The sequence below is a fragment of the Pleurodeles waltl genome, chromosome 8, assembly GCF_031143425.1.
Source record: "Pleurodeles waltl isolate 20211129_DDA chromosome 8, aPleWal1.hap1.20221129, whole genome shotgun sequence".
NCBI classification, from domain to species: Eukaryota; Metazoa; Chordata; class Amphibia; order Caudata; family Salamandridae; genus Pleurodeles; species Pleurodeles waltl.
Genome location: NC_090447.1, coordinates 1261370852 through 1261386444, shown reverse-complemented (window position 1 = coordinate 1261386444; position 15593 = coordinate 1261370852). Strand labels below are relative to the sequence as shown.

The 15593-nt window shown below is 41.6% G+C and overlaps 1 protein-coding gene across 1 annotated transcript in view; it reads right to left on the bottom strand.

Moving 5' to 3' along the window:
- The window catches only part of KATNAL1 (katanin catalytic subunit A1 like 1), a 267909-nt gene extending 263083 nt beyond the window's left edge, over positions 1 to 4826 (bottom strand). The window contains exon 1 of the mRNA XM_069202194.1: positions 4670 to 4826. The gene's annotated coding sequence lies outside the window, so the exon portion shown is untranslated. The remainder of the gene's footprint in view (positions 1 to 4669) is intronic.
- Between the last annotated feature and the right edge of the window lie 10767 nt (positions 4827 to 15593).

Sequence of the window (15593 nt, the reverse complement as noted above, 5' to 3'; positions counted from 1 at the left end):
GTATTTGCGCATTTTGTAGCAGCCTTTATTATGATGTAATTGTATTTTTCACAATTCTTTCAGGTACCTCAGTACCTCATAGTACTAACAAACATTGGCAAATCCAATAGGTCTCATCTACAAAAGAGTTATTGGTTTTGCTAATGTGTTTTAGCCATTAGCCAAGTTATACACCAGAGTAGCTGCTGTTCAGCATGGCTTAAAGTTAGTGGCATAATTGTGTGGAGTGGAGTAGAGTGGCATAGGAGCAGTGGCGTAGAGCCCAGTGGTGCAAAGTACAGTGCAGTGGGGTACAGTGCAGTTGTTTAAAGTGCGTTAGCGTGGAGTGCAGTGGTTTAGAGTGCAGTGGCATGGAGTGGTGTGGGACAGAGTAGAGTGGCATAGAGTGCAGTGGAGTAGAGTGGCATACAATGGAGTAGCAGAGAGCGCAGTAGTGTAGAGTGGTGCAGTGGCATAGATTGCAGAGTAGACTCACGTTGCAGGGAGTGCAGTGGCATAGTGTAGAGTGGTGAAGAGTAGAGCAAAGTGCTGTAGAGTGCAGTGATGCAGAGTAGAGTGGCAGAGCACAGTGGCATAGAATGCAGTAGTACATAGTACATTGGTGTATATTACAGTGGTGGAGAGTGCAACGCTGCAGAGTAGAGTGTCAGTGCAGTGATGTAGAGTGAAGTAGAGTGGCACAGGGAGCAGTGGCATAGAGTACAGTGGTACAGAGTAGAGGGCAGTGGCGTACAGTGCAGTTGTTTAGAGTACATTGGCGCAGAGTACAGTGGCATAGAATGGCATGGGGTAGAGTTACATAGAGTGCAGTGGAGTAGTGTGGAATACAATAGAGTAGCAGAGAGTGCAGTAATGCAGAGTGGTGCAGTGTCAGATTGCAGAGTAGACTCATGTGGCATAGAGTGCAGTGGTGTAGAGTGGTGCAGAGTGGAGTACTGTAGAGTGGTGTAGATTAGAGTATAGTGCCTAGAGTGCAGTGGCATAGAGTAGAGTGGTGTAGATTGCAGAGTTGCAGAGTAGAGTGTCAGTGCAGTGGTGTAGAGTGGTACAGGGAACAGTGGCATAGAGTACAGTGGTGCAGAGTAAAGGGCAGTGGCATACAGTGCAGTTGTTTAGAGTGCACTGGTGTAGAGTGCAGTTGCATAGTGTGGCATTGGGCAGAGTAGAGTGGCATGGAATGCAGTGGAATAGAGTATATTGGTGCAGAGTGCAGTAGTACAGAGCAGAGTGGTGTAGAGTATAGTGGCGGCCAGTGCAGTGTTGCAGAGTGTCAGCTTGCAGTGGTGTAGAGTGCACTGAACTAGAGTGCAGTGGTCAGAGTGGTATAGAGTACAGTAGCGTAGAATAGATTGTATCACAGTAGAGTGCAGTGGCATAGAGTAGAGAGGTGCAGGGTAGAATGCAGTGGCATAAAGTAGATTATTTCACAGTAGAGTGAGGTGGCCTAGAGTAGAGAGGTACAGGGTAGAGTGGATTTGCATAAAGTGGCATAGAGTAAAGTAGTGTAGAGTGCTGTGGCATAGAGTGCAGAGTAGATTATAGTGATGTACAGTGTATTGATGTAGAGTGCAGGGGCATAGAGTTGAGTGTTACAGAGGAGTAAAATGCATTAGCATAGAGTGTATTAGCTTAGAGTGCAGTGGCGTACAGTGCAGTGTTGCAGAGTGGAGGAGAGTGGAGTTGTGCGGATTAGATTGGTGTTGCCTAGACTGGAGTGGTATGGAGTGCAGACGAGCAGAGCGCAGTGGTGTAGAGAGGCGTAAAGTGCAGTGGAATAGAGTAGAGTGTTACAGAGTAGAGAGGCATAGTGTGAAGTAGCATAGAGTGCAATGGCATAATGTGGAGTGGTTCCGAATGGAGAAGAGTGCAGTGGCATGGAGTGGAGTAAAGTAGAGTGATACAGAGTAGGGTGCAGTGGCGTGTAGGGGTGCAGAGCACAGTGGAGTGCAGTATGGATGGTATGCCAACACACTGCCATTACAGACAACACATTTTTGATTTAAATGACCATTGCATTTGCACAGATATACAGTTTTTCAAATCAAACTATACTGTGCACAGACGATGATGTGTGGAAATTCTATCACCTAATCCAATGATTTGTTTAATCATGTAAAGGTATTTGTTTCCAGCACAGTTCAGAATTAACAAAAATGTGCTTGATTTGTACTTCTAATTCTGATATATTCTGAAGTTTATTTAAATGTTGTCATGTGATAGAAAAAACTCTTTCCTAACCCCAGTATCCAGCAAGATTGTTGCATAAATCCTCTCACTTTGAAGTCAGAGAAAGGAAAGTAAACACTAAGTTCCCACCGAAGACAGAGCCTGACATTTGACTTTGTTCTTTGAATGCACATCAAATATGATAAGATAAGAACAAGATTTACAGGCCTGTTTACAGAAAGGGAGCACTCTACAGGATACTGTAAATAAGGTTTTGGCAAGGGAAGGGACGAATTCCAACTGCATAGCCTGAAACAAATAAAGCCAGCAAATTGAAAGCAACAAATTGTGAGTTACAAACCACAAGGCCAATGGCAAGCAACGGGCAGAATGCATTCACAAGGAAGCACTATGAATTTACTTAAAGTGACAGCTGTGGGATACTTTGTGGGGAAAGTCCAGTATTTTAGTCCATATGTTGCAGAGGTTTGGCCACATCAATCACCCAGGTAGTATGATGAGAAGACCTGGAGTGGTTTCCATGTTGCAGGATAGGTCTGTACACCCATTCTATCAGTTTGCCACCATTTCCTATGATACAGAGCTTCTGGCACACCTCTTGTAGGGTTGGTGCTAGGTGGCAGACATGAAATAGGGCATTTAATGATTATTTAAGGTGGTTGTAAGTAAGGAGTTGACCTGGGTGAAGACGGTAGTCTGCTACAAGGGTTTGGAAATTTAGTAGCTCACTGTTCAGAAACAAAGTCCCCAATTTTGAGACACCTGCAACATGCCACTGATGGAGTTGCTCTGAGAACAGCCATCCTGTGCGAGTAGGAAGGCTTAGCAAAGGTAGTGCAGGAGCATAGGGTTTCTTTGTGTCAGTGAGTTTACAGGTTCTGGCACTAACAGCCGACCATTGCACCAGAAGAGTTTGGCAAGGTGGATGGGTGTTGCTTGTTCAACCACTTGACAGTGCCCCTTCTGTTTCGCTCCTGTGTGCAGAGACAACTCCCCATGCACCCAATACCTTCGAATAGTCTTTGTGGAACCATCTTGTCCGATTTTAGAAATTGTCCCACCTTGTTCTTCTCTTCTTTATTTATCCAGTTTTTAGCAACAAACCTTTGAATTACTTGCCGTGGATCTCCCATTTTCTCTCGATTTCATCCTCCTCTTTTATTATCTTTGATTGGTAGTCTGGGCTCCCATTTCTGAGATAAATGTAGAGTCCCAGGCATACACTCTAGTGCAGTGAGACTACAGACAAGTTATGGGTACATCACATCCTGACACTAGGTGTGAGACTGTCGCCCACACCATCTGCCCTGCCTCTTTAAAAAAAAATAAGGTTGAAAGTCCATGGGCGGTTAGGGTAAACCAGATGCTTTTGTTCAATTTGTTTAAACTAGCATAAGGTGAATTACCTTAATGTTTCCCAAACTGCTTACCAGGGGTTTTAAAATGTTCAGAAACATAATCAAAATGTTGCTGTTACTTTCTCTTCAGGAAAGATCGGGTAGATTTGGGTAGTGGTGATGGCCTTGCCGCAGTACTGAAGGGCATTAATTTACTACTGAACAAGGACGTAATGTGACACCTGAATGTAGCATACCAGGAGGCAATCACAAAAAGACCACAGTGAATAAATAGTGCTATGTTAAAAAAGAGTAAATAAATGCACTGACAACATAGTGAGGCATGGCCTCTCTGGCATGTGTCTGTAAAACTGACGTTTGTTCTTGAATTTTTGTCCCGAATTTTGACCTTTTGTCCTGAATTTTTGTCCCGAATTTTGACCTTTTGTCCTGAATTTTTGTCCTGAATTTTGACCCTTTGTCCTGAATTTTTTGCAGTCCTGTCCAGAATTTGCCTCAATGCCAGGCGGTCACCCTACCTACTCCTCGACTTCAGTCTGTTATGTTGCCAGGAGCGGTGCTGCTACCTTTCGCGTGGGGCTATGCCATTCCCTTGCGCCATGCTTCACCTTGGAAGCATGCGTTAAATGTAAACCATGCGCCTTTCGTATAAAGTCATCTTGATCCACCAACCTTCCTGCCTAAGAGCCAAACTTAAAACGGATCAGAAATATAAAAAAAATCTCACTGCAGTCTTTACATTTACAGAAAATAAAAGCAGGAAATTCTAAATTAAACCCTGAGTGCAGATCGCCTTTTCTCTGCATACTTTCCAGACTCGCTATGCTATGAATTGCATCTTTGTACTGCGCTCCCGTTACCTCCAATTATGCTTGAGGACGCGTTTACGGTTCAACCGCTACCAAACGTGATGCGTGCACTACCAGGTATCTCGTCAACTCTGCAAATAGCAAACATTAAATATACTATAGAATGGAAAGTGCTCATCGCCACTTTCGACTCGAAGAGAGCACAATGGATTTTCGTAGAGGGATTATGGTGTGGGGTTAAAGGGTTAAAATGCGCTTTATCATACGTGCCAACCATCCTAAATCAAGAGAGATACCCCGGTATACATTACTTACCTCCTGTCTCCCGACAAATGATTTTTTTAATCCAAATTTCTTTGACTGTGCTTCAAGCTTCATACGACTTGAACACACCAAGGGTTCTAAACAATGTTGCCAGGCAGCGTTGCCAGGTCGGAAAGCCAAAGCAACCACCATCGCCCCTAAAAAGAAGACTAAAACAAGATCGGGTCCTTCTAAACGAAATCTATAAACATGCCCAGCCCAGCCCACGAGTGAAAGCAGAGAGAGCCAATCGGTAAGGTGCTTCACATTGATTGACATGCTCTGGGCGATGCTTTAGGGAACGTCTCCCCGCCTCTCTTAATTCTGAGGTTGGTTAAAAATAACCCGGAAGTGCTCGCAGTAAAGTTGTCGTCGAGGTAGCTGGGAGGGAGTATGTTGCTAATGTCCCCGTTAAAAGCTGAAAGGCTCGAGACTCCGCATTTATAAATGTGCTGCTGTCAGTGTCAAAGGATTTAAATGAAGAAACATATTCTAGGGCCATCTGCTGTATGGCATCAGAGGGAGCAGCTGTTCTTTAAGATTTTTGGATCTTGGCAGCGGATTCGGGCGCTTATGGAATCGTTCCGTGACATGTAAATTGAGTCAGGGTAGTGCAAGCTATTCGGCATGGTCACGAAGGTTATTTTCTGAAAGACAGACCAAAAATCTATGTCTCGTAAACTGTTCAGACCTTGCAAACTTCCTAGGTGTGCATATTGGTAGTTCGACTGGAGCCACTTTTGGACCTGATAGCGAAAGAACAATATGGAAGTAGACAAAATGCAGCGAGTCCACGGACAAATTGTTTATCTCGGGGTTTTAAGTTTGGCAGGTCCTTCTGGGCCACATCTGGCAGAAATTAAAATCCTACATTGAAAAGGCTCCTATCGGATCCTACATTCCCTAAACAGCATAAATACTGATTGAATTCTGACCAGTGAGCGAAAAACTGTTAAGAAGAAAGTGTCATCACTGTTCCCTTTAACGTCTTGCATTTATACGAATGTTTGCGTTTGTCAGGGTGTTGTGTTTCTGTAGTTTTTCCATGCAGTATACTACTCTTGTCTAGTGCGTTCTGTGAAATTAGCCTCCTCTGTGTGTCTATGAATTCAGGTTGTGGGTGAGTTTCGATTGAGAGCTCTGGAGTTAAGGTTGAATACAGTGCAAGTTTCTGTCAGTGCCCATCAGCTGGTCATTTAGGTGTTCAAATCCAATCCTTGGTCTCGGCAGATCGCACAGTTCAATGGTCAGATATGCCAATTGTAATTTTGATTCTGTGCGTGAAGGATGTACACAGCTTTTGAAATATCGTCTGGACACAAGCGTGGGGATGAGGGGAAGAAGTGAAGGAGATGCAGGAAGCAAGAAAGTGTGAAGAGAGTGCGGAACAGTAAAGATATGAGGTGTGAGCTTCTCAGATTGGAGGCTTCAGAAGGATGTGAGGAGAAAAGGGACCTCACCAACATCGAGATTGCAGAGGAAAGTGGTCTGACGTGAATAACAGGATTGATAGAGACGCTCTATAGTCTACTGTCCCTTCCACAGACCTTAATGATGTTTAATTTACGGTCCCATATCTATACAAAATTATTGTTGGTATTTATGTAACTGATAGTGGCCAGAGACTGGCAAAGCCAATCTGTTTGGCGTGTTTTAGACCTAACACTTTGTGATATCTCTAGATGTGATAACAGACGTGTTAAGCCACTCCTGTATTTATATAGACTGTGCCTCATGGAAAGGATTCCTAGTTAACGCTTGTTATGCCACGTCCCTTTAGAATCCCCCTCACTTTTTCTCCTCTTAAAACCGTTGTTAAGCTATTCTGCTTTGTACCTTCCGGTTGGTGGAAATTATTCTTTCCCCCGTACATACTCATTCTCTTGCCAGTGCTCACTCCGCCACCATGTTTCCCCATGTATACTAATATAGTGTACCCCTAAATTCACACATTGCTCACAGCAGCCGCAGTCTAGCTTTATGGAGTCTGATTGTGAATTGGCTTTGTCGGATTCAATGAATATGGTACTCATCCAAAAATCTGTCCCTAAAATGTTTGGAATGTATAGGCTGCGATGATTATTGCCTATTTTGACTTTTTGAGCAGTAACGAGTTAGCACCAAACACTGCATGTTTTTTTTTTGTTTGCTCTCAAGCACTGCAAACAATTTCTCTATTATTTTTATATAGTTCTGCATGTTTGGTCACGTATAGAGATCATTGTAGTTTGATCAGTGAGACAGAACCTTGTGTAGTGTTCTGCAGTTGAAACCTATTGAAGGTGAAAAACTCTGTTGTGGTCAGCTTTCAGCAGTTCTGTTTTCAGAAGACTTCCAAGCTGTGTGTATTGTGGTTCAACTCTCAGGTATGGGTTCAAAGTGTTACATAGTTGGGGTCCTTGGACGCCGAAGGATCTGTCTTAGTGTTTAAGGTGTTTGTAGGATCCTTGGATGATTAGCTGAGTTTATTAACACAGATTCTTGATTAGTAACTTTGGAGTGGAGTTATTTTGAACCTTTCCCTGTTAATCTTTTTAGCTATGCGGAGGAACTTGAGTATGCCAATTAATCCCGGGGATTAGAGATGTGCGTTGTAAAGTAACACAAGCAGAAATGGCACTATAAACAATATTTAGTTGCAGTTTAGGAACAAACCATTAGATATTTGCCCTAAATTACAATATTCAAACATTTTTGTAATGACAAGTCGTTCGTTCCACCGTAAAAAAGTATTTTATTTAATACGTTGCCAGCATGAAGTTAGAACCACCATCCTTCTCATCCTTTGACCATTTCTAGACCTGTGCCAACATTCCATGAATGCCACTATGACCTCTAGCATGTTGCCACGAGGCTGGATAACATAACCAAACATATCCCCTGACTTTCCTAAATACAAATTCGAATAAAACTAAAGAATACTTATCACATTTTCATGTTTACAACAGTATTGTACCCTAGTGCAAAAGTACATGCTTTACTTCATTACATAATCTTTAACAGGCAACCTACATGTTCTGTGCTCTCTAGTCCTCTTCCCAATAACCTAGCCTCTTCCTGCTACCACCTCCAATCCTTCATTTGCCTCCCTTGTGTTCCTCATACAACCTGGGAAATATTTGTTGTTCATCATCCTGAAACCCGAACACCTAAACGCCTCTTTTTCCTTCCACTTGCGTTGACCGTGCATGTCCCTTCCCTGTTTGCAGTTCAAAGCCACTTTCCTCTTGTTCCATTGTTGCCCATTCTTTAACACCACGTGCCAATCATGAACCTCCGTACACCCCAGGGGGTCTGAAAACTTATTAGAACCTCTGCCTCTTTTACCCAATTCTATTTTCACCCACTCTCCCTTGGTTATCCTTCCACTTTGACTCCTTGCTTCTCTTGTTTTACCTCGCTCCTCCATCCACTGTAGTGATATTTTTGTCTTGGGATTTCTACCCCTCATTCTCACAAAAGTAGTGTCCCCTGTCACACCATTTTTTGTAGTGTTGTACGCCCACACCACTTCTTCCACTGTTTTCCTCACACCCATACTGTTCTGCATTGCCCCTTTCACAATGCGATTAACTTGTTCCACCGTTCCATTCCCCTGGGGGTTATAAAATGATGTACATGCGTGTTTGATGCCATTTCATCCTAAGAAAGTTTTCATCTCCACCGATGTGAGTTGTGTTCCATTGTCTGTCACCAGAAGACCCGGGTTGCCTTTACTTCTAAGCAGTTTTTTTGAGTGTTTTGATTACGCTTTCGGTAGTCACATGCCTCACAAACTCCACTATGACCCACCTTGAGTTCACATCAACCCTCACCACGGCGAAACGCTCATTCTCGTTCACATAACCCATGGGCCCGATTATTTCCAAACACAGCTTCTTCCACGGGCCTCCTTCTTCACTGATACACCCCATGCCCTCATTAGTTACTTTCAGTCTCTTTTCACTCGCCTTACACGTTACACTCTACCACCCACTCCTTCACTTGTTGATCCATACCAGGCCACCAAAACTTCTCCTTTAATCTGTTTTTTAGTAAGCGTCTGCCCTAAATGGCCTTCATGTGCCAACATCACTAATCTTGTTTTCGCTCCATCAGGCTGTATTAACCTGTCACCACGCATGATTGTGTTTCCATCCTACCCAATTGTCAATTCTTTTTGCAATTTCACAGATGGGTTTGCCCCCACCTTTAATTCACTCTCACGCTTCCACCTTTCGCAAATACTCCTCACTTCCTGAAATTTTTAATCCTTACTGACAGCTATCTCCATTCTTCTTGCGTAATAGCTTTGAAATCTCCTTCCAATGTGTCTTTCACTACAACACAAACTACCTCATCATCAACCTGTTGCTTACCCGTAGTTTCTAAAGGTAACCTAGAAATGAAGTCAGCTTGTACATTTTTACAGCCTGCCATGTACTCTATCTCGCAATGATATTCTTGAAGATGAGCTGCTAATCTAGATAACCTCGCCGATACCTTGTTTGTTCCACCTGGTTGCAACCCCTTTAAAAGTGGCTTGTGATCAGTGTGTAACGTAAAAAATACACCCCAAACATAAGTGTGAAAATATTCCACACCCCACACGCAGCCAAAGCTTCCTTTTCAATTAATGCATAGTTACGTTCAATTTGACTTTAGGACCTCAATGTAAATGCCACCGGCTTCTCTACCCCATTTTTGTACTGAGACAATATTGCTCCTAGTTCATGTGCACTTGCATCTACTGTAATGACTGTCTTACATTTTGGCTCCAAAGGCATCAGAATCTTTGCATTCACAAAATCCTCCTTAATGCCCCTAAAGGCTTTCTCTTGTTCACTTCCCCACTGAAATTCTCTGCCCTTCCAAAATAATTCCTTTAATGGCTCAGACTTTTCAGCAAAATCATTCACGAACTTTGAATAATATTCTACTAACCCCATAAATTACCTTATTTGATCTTTCCCCACAGGTGTGGAACCTGCCCTTATCAACTTAACCAAATTCTCCTTGGGACTAACTCTTTGCCCTGAAATGGTATACCCTAAATGCTCTATTTCCTCCACCAAAAAAGTCAAACCTGCCTCTCTGAAAAGTTCTAGCACTCTCACCAAAGTACTATTGTGCTCTCCCTTTGTAGTTCCATAAATCAATATGTCGTCCTGGAAAAATCTCACACACAGAACTCCTTCCAACAAGACCTTCCTCAGCCGTTGGAAAACATTTGAAGCTGATGCCAACCCAAATGGTAGCCTTGTAAATTGAAACACACATTCTGTGGTAATAAAGGCAGTTAAATTCTTTGAACTTTCATGCAACTTCATTTGGTGGTACGCAGACTTGAGCTCTAATCTGAAAAGTACTTCACCCGGTTTAACTGCAACACCATATCTGAAATATAAGGTAACAGAAAACTGTACAATTTTATAGTCTTGTTCAAAGACCTGAGGTCCACACAGAGTCTTTAACGCCCATCACTCTTCTTCGTTATAACCACTGGCGAGAACTGCTTGGAGGCCTCCACTGGCTCAATTATACCCTCCTCTTGCATTCCCTTTAGCATCTCTCTCACTTCACTCCTTTCAGCTTTTGGCACCCTCCGCACACTATGCCTCAGAGGTATCTTCCCTACTCTTCATTTTAATCTCATGCACATAACCCTTCAACGTACCAATGTGGTTTTCAAATACTCACCCACATTTTTGTAGTATGCTATCCACACCGTCATCCTCCTGTATCACCAAAACCTGTTCAACTGATCTGGGGTCCAATATAACCTGTAAATCATATTGCTGCACCCAACCTAAAATGGTTGGGCTATCATTTGATACATACGCTTTAACTTCTGAGGTCCTCCCTCTGAATTCAAATGATGCATACATGAAACCCGTTATAATGATGTCTGCTCCCTCATAGCCCTTCAGTTTCACATCACTGACTTGTAACATTACTTCAGGCCATACCTTGTTTAATACCCAGGCTGGTACAATAGAATACATTGAGCCAGGATCTACCATCAACTCCATTTCTTTTCCATTAATTTAAAAAAATGCCTTTGATCTGACAGTTTCTGAACAGTCTCTACCCTCAGCGCAAAGCACCTTGTCTGGCACTGACTCCACATCCTCAACATACGCTTCTTTACTACGTGACAAGTCTTTACACAGTCTTGCTAAATAGCCCCTCCTACCACATTTTCTACAGTCTTTAAACACGCCCTAAAATTAGCCACACTGGATAAACTCCCAAATCTGTAACAACCTTTGAAATTTGACTTGATATTATTTCTCTCTTTGCCTTTGTCGCTGCTTTAATTCTCTTTGTTACTCCCCTTTTTCGTTGACTTAGCATGTAAATCTTTCTTAGAAACCATGTTGACTTCTTCATTGTGAGACAACTGTCTCTGTTCGAATTTCTGTGTCTCCTTCATACATAGATCCACCTCCTCTACAACTTTAGCTATACCAATAGCCTCCTGTAAAGTTGGATTTCTAGCTGCCCACAGCCTTTCATTCATTTGTTTGTTCCTACATTGAACAATCAAATGACCTCTAATCATCTGGTCAGTCATATACCCCAAATCACATTTTAACGGAAGTTCTCTCAAACGTGTCACAAACTGGTCAATTGACTCCTCCTCTTTCTATGGTTGTGTATAGAACTTATTTCTCTGCATGACAATATTAACTTGTTTGCCAAAATATGTTTCCAATCTCTTCCTAGCTTCCAGATACGGATTCTCAATTCCCTTGCTATCTGCACCGCTAGCCACTGGTAAATACTTAAAAATGTGTTGACCTTTCTTCCCTAACACATTTATCAACAATGTCCTTTTCCTTGATGGCCTAAATTGTTGGCCATCTATGGCCTCCAAATAACTCTCAGAGTTGAAAATCCATTCCTCCCACTAGATCTTTGGTGTTCCAGCCTGTTAAAAAAACATTGGAGGCGAACATATGCCTTGTGCACTGCAACTCGCACCTTGTTACCAAAAAGGACCTGAATTCAAAGTCCACTTTTCTAATAAATGGTGAATAACCAAGAACCTGCAGAACTTAGTCCATATGCCAAATATCCCCTCCCTGCTCTTAAGTGCTTGCTCCTTGATTTAATGAGCTCCCTTCATTTTCCTATTTTTATTTACTAGTAGGTGTGCATATCACCATTGAGATCAGGTAAAACATATGTGTTTAAATGTCTTGCCTCAGTGAGCACTGAAACAATGTAGCACAATTCCTTTTATTTAATTACAGCTCCTTAGGTGCACCACACACGCAAAATGGCAACCAAGGCTCCGATGGGCCGTGTCACATGATGTGAAATCCACCTCACCTAAGATGGCGGGCGACGATTAGACGATGCAAATGGGCCGTGTCACGTGGCGGGCGATGACTTCTCTCTGGCCCAAGTCACATGACAGAGAAGACGTCTCCAATGGTCGCTGCTCCCACTTAAATGCTCTGTGAGTTCACCGATCTTCCTGGACCGGCTCAGACTGTTCCGCACAGCCAGCAGCTCGCCCAAAGCTGCCGCACCTGAAGACCCGCTGGCCTCTTCCTCTGAAATGACGGGGTCTGGCTTCACCGCTACTCGCTCTGGGTCCTGGTTCACTCCGCGCTTGGCTGGAGGGCAGCTTGTTGCCAAATTTGTAATGACGAGTCGTTCGTTCCAGTGTAAAAAGTATTTTATTTAATATGTTGCCAGCATGAAGTAAGAACCACTTCCATCCACTGCCCTTGTTCTCATCTTTCAACTATCTCCAGCCCGTGCCCACGTTCCATGCATGCCACTATGACCTCATGCATGTTGCCACGAGGCTGGATAACATACCCAAACATATCCATTATAACACTTTTCAGTTATGGGGATTCTGTTTGTGTGCTTTGTGGACTTCCGGTCAGTACTTGAATGTAGTGTGCATTGACTACAGTGGCAAAAACTGTATACACTTGGGCTACCCCCAGGGTTACTTAGGATTATTTGAGATGTATGATAGAACTTATTTGTCTGTGCAAATAGGGGTCTGAAAACAAAATGTCTTGAATTACAGAGATAGGAACTGTTCTAATGCAAGGCTATGTCCTTGCCTCCTTATTCACCCTGTTTTTGGCAGATTTGCTTTATATATTAAAGTTACATTTACCCCTCCCAGGTTGGTTGGGAGAACAATTAGTGTGCTCTTATACAAAGATGACCTTGCCCTGATGTATTACACACCAATGGGGTTACAGCCACAGTTAATAGCTTTAACCATTTACAGTGAAATAAACAACTTGACAGTAAATATGGGCAAGGCAGATAGTCCAATTTGGCACAAAAAGGGCTGCTTCTAGGTAGCCTTTAGATAGTGCCACTGGAATTACACAGTACATCTGTGGCTGTTATCCACGTAACTATAGGTTTCCATCACATCCTATTTTATCTTTTGCATAGTCATGCACTTTTCAACTAAACAAATTGTTTATAACTCCTGTGGAGCAAAAGTTACTTAAAACCAGATGTGTTGCCACGCAGTGACAGCCTTTTTGTCACAAAGGGGTAGATCAGGTTTCAGTTGCTGTAGATGTTAAACCAATATGAATGAGGTGAAATCTTTGCCCACATAGTGTTAACTAGCATAAAAATGACGAAAGAGTGAACTGCTACTGCTTCAACATGTTCTGCATTATGCTACACAGTTTGCCTTTTCTTGCTGCATAATTTAGTCAGTTTTGTTGCATAATTTGGTCCTACCTTGCTGCATATTTCCAGTTGCCCTGACTAAAGCTATATAAGAATGACTCAAATATTGATTCCCTAATTATAATAAATGCCTTTGTAAATATATGTAATGCATGCAAATATGAAGATCAACAGTCTCTCTTCATAGAAGATGTTACTAGTATTTATTACAATTATCTTGGCTATTTTGTGATATTGTGAAATTTTGCCCATTAACTAGACACATGAAACAGTTTCCCCCACCACAAGGATAAACTAACTGTTTATAATATCAAATTGACAAACTTTACAGATACCGTATGTTCAGCACGGGACATAGAATTGTTAAAGCTTCTTATCCTCAAAGGTTATGTTAATTGTAAATGGCTGACTCATTTGAGACCATCCAGGCAACAAACCAACCCTTATCAGAGATAGTAAAAGTTGTCCAATTGAATGTTTTTGTGCATGCTTGGTTTTTCAGTCTAATAGACAACTTTAATATTTTGCAAATGGATCAGAATGGGGACTGCCCATTACATATGTCAGTCAAAAACAAGACACCTATTAGCAAAACAAAAAGACTGACCACCACTGTCAACTCGATTGGCTTTGCCAGTGCTTCTTTATTATCATGGTTCCCATAGTCTTGTTGAAACTGGTTACTCTGATTTTCCCTTTTGAATATTTTTGGAAAACACTAGCATTTTACTAAATGGTGCTTCTAAGAAATGGTAACTAAACTTTCATAGTAGGTTAGATAAACATTCTTTTCCAGTTGCATTTTTTGTTAACGTTCTATTTTTAAAGAAAATAATAATTCTTGCTTTCAAGCATCTGAAAATATTCACATCTAATCAGAGACAATTTTCGGAGCATTATACGTAGCTTTATATTGTTAAATTTTGCAAACGTGTGTGCACTTGTATTTTTTATTATTATTATTAATATTTTTTTTTTTTACTGGAACCACTGTCAAGTAGCGCCTTCTGAGCTTACAACATTTATTTAGAACGCTCACCCTCATAGTAAAGGCTTTGCATAAATGAAACATAAAAACAAGTTTGAACAGCATTAACGTATGGACACAAATGTTACCTCAACTGGAGACAGTTCCCTTTCTGTCTCTATAATGTTATCCAGTAAACTAGCAGCCAAAGGGTTGGTGCTGCAGGGGATTGGGGCTATTTGTCACAAAGAGAAAAGAAATATTAAAACGTGTTTTCCTTGACCCTATCCGATGTGTCCTGGGTGTCTGGCTATAGGAATTCCACACCTCTGAGAAGCAGTAAGATAATTACCAACATTTGGGTGTGTGGTTTTGTTAGAGTTGTCATTGGAATGACCACGTAGAAACCTTAAAAGCAAGAACACTCTCCTCTGTGTGGTCTTAGAAAATTTAGTAAATATTATGGCGGTCCCTACCATCGTAAAGACTGGTTAAATCCTCTTACTCCGCAATGATACATCCATAATTTCAATATGAAGCATATTTGCTATGCTTAAATGACAAACACAAATTAGTTTGGACGAAAAACAGCCTACCAGGCCTACCAAAATTGTTAATGGTACAGGCATCAATAATAGGGACAGGCCTAACAGCATGGATTTGTATAACATGTTTCAATGTAATGAGGTTTTGGGGAAGGAGAAAAAAATTGCTAAAGCTAAAAAAATGCTACTTGGTCAAGATGAAATTGTAAAGAGCAAACTAAAGTGGGCTCAATAACTAAGAAAAATACTAAATGATATACCTACCAGGCTGTGTTTAAACTTGGAAACTAGCAACATGTAAAGTAAAATTATCAAAATCTGAGCTCACTTTTTAATCAAAACATTCTTGGGGAAAATTATATGAGGTAAAATGACATCCTGAGTTGAGTAATTTGTGGCAGAACAACAATGTTTTTCCCTTTTATAGATGCTGTACCTAACAAAGCACTGAGACAAGTAATGTTAAAATTTGAAATACGGCTGGATCCATTCCATTGGTGTTTAAAAGTAAAGAACGCAATCACAAGTAATGACGGTAAATGTATATGTGGTTTGGATGCAAGATCTGATTCATTACATATTTTGTTAGATTGCATCTGGTTATTGCCTGCACAAAATATATTTTTTACTGCCTTTATTTTAAGTATAGTATACTAACTAGCTCAGGGACCTACCTTTAAATTTCTAACAGATATGAACTATCTCAATGCAACGTGTGAAATAGGAAGGTTTTTCCTAGCAGGGAATAGCTTTTCTA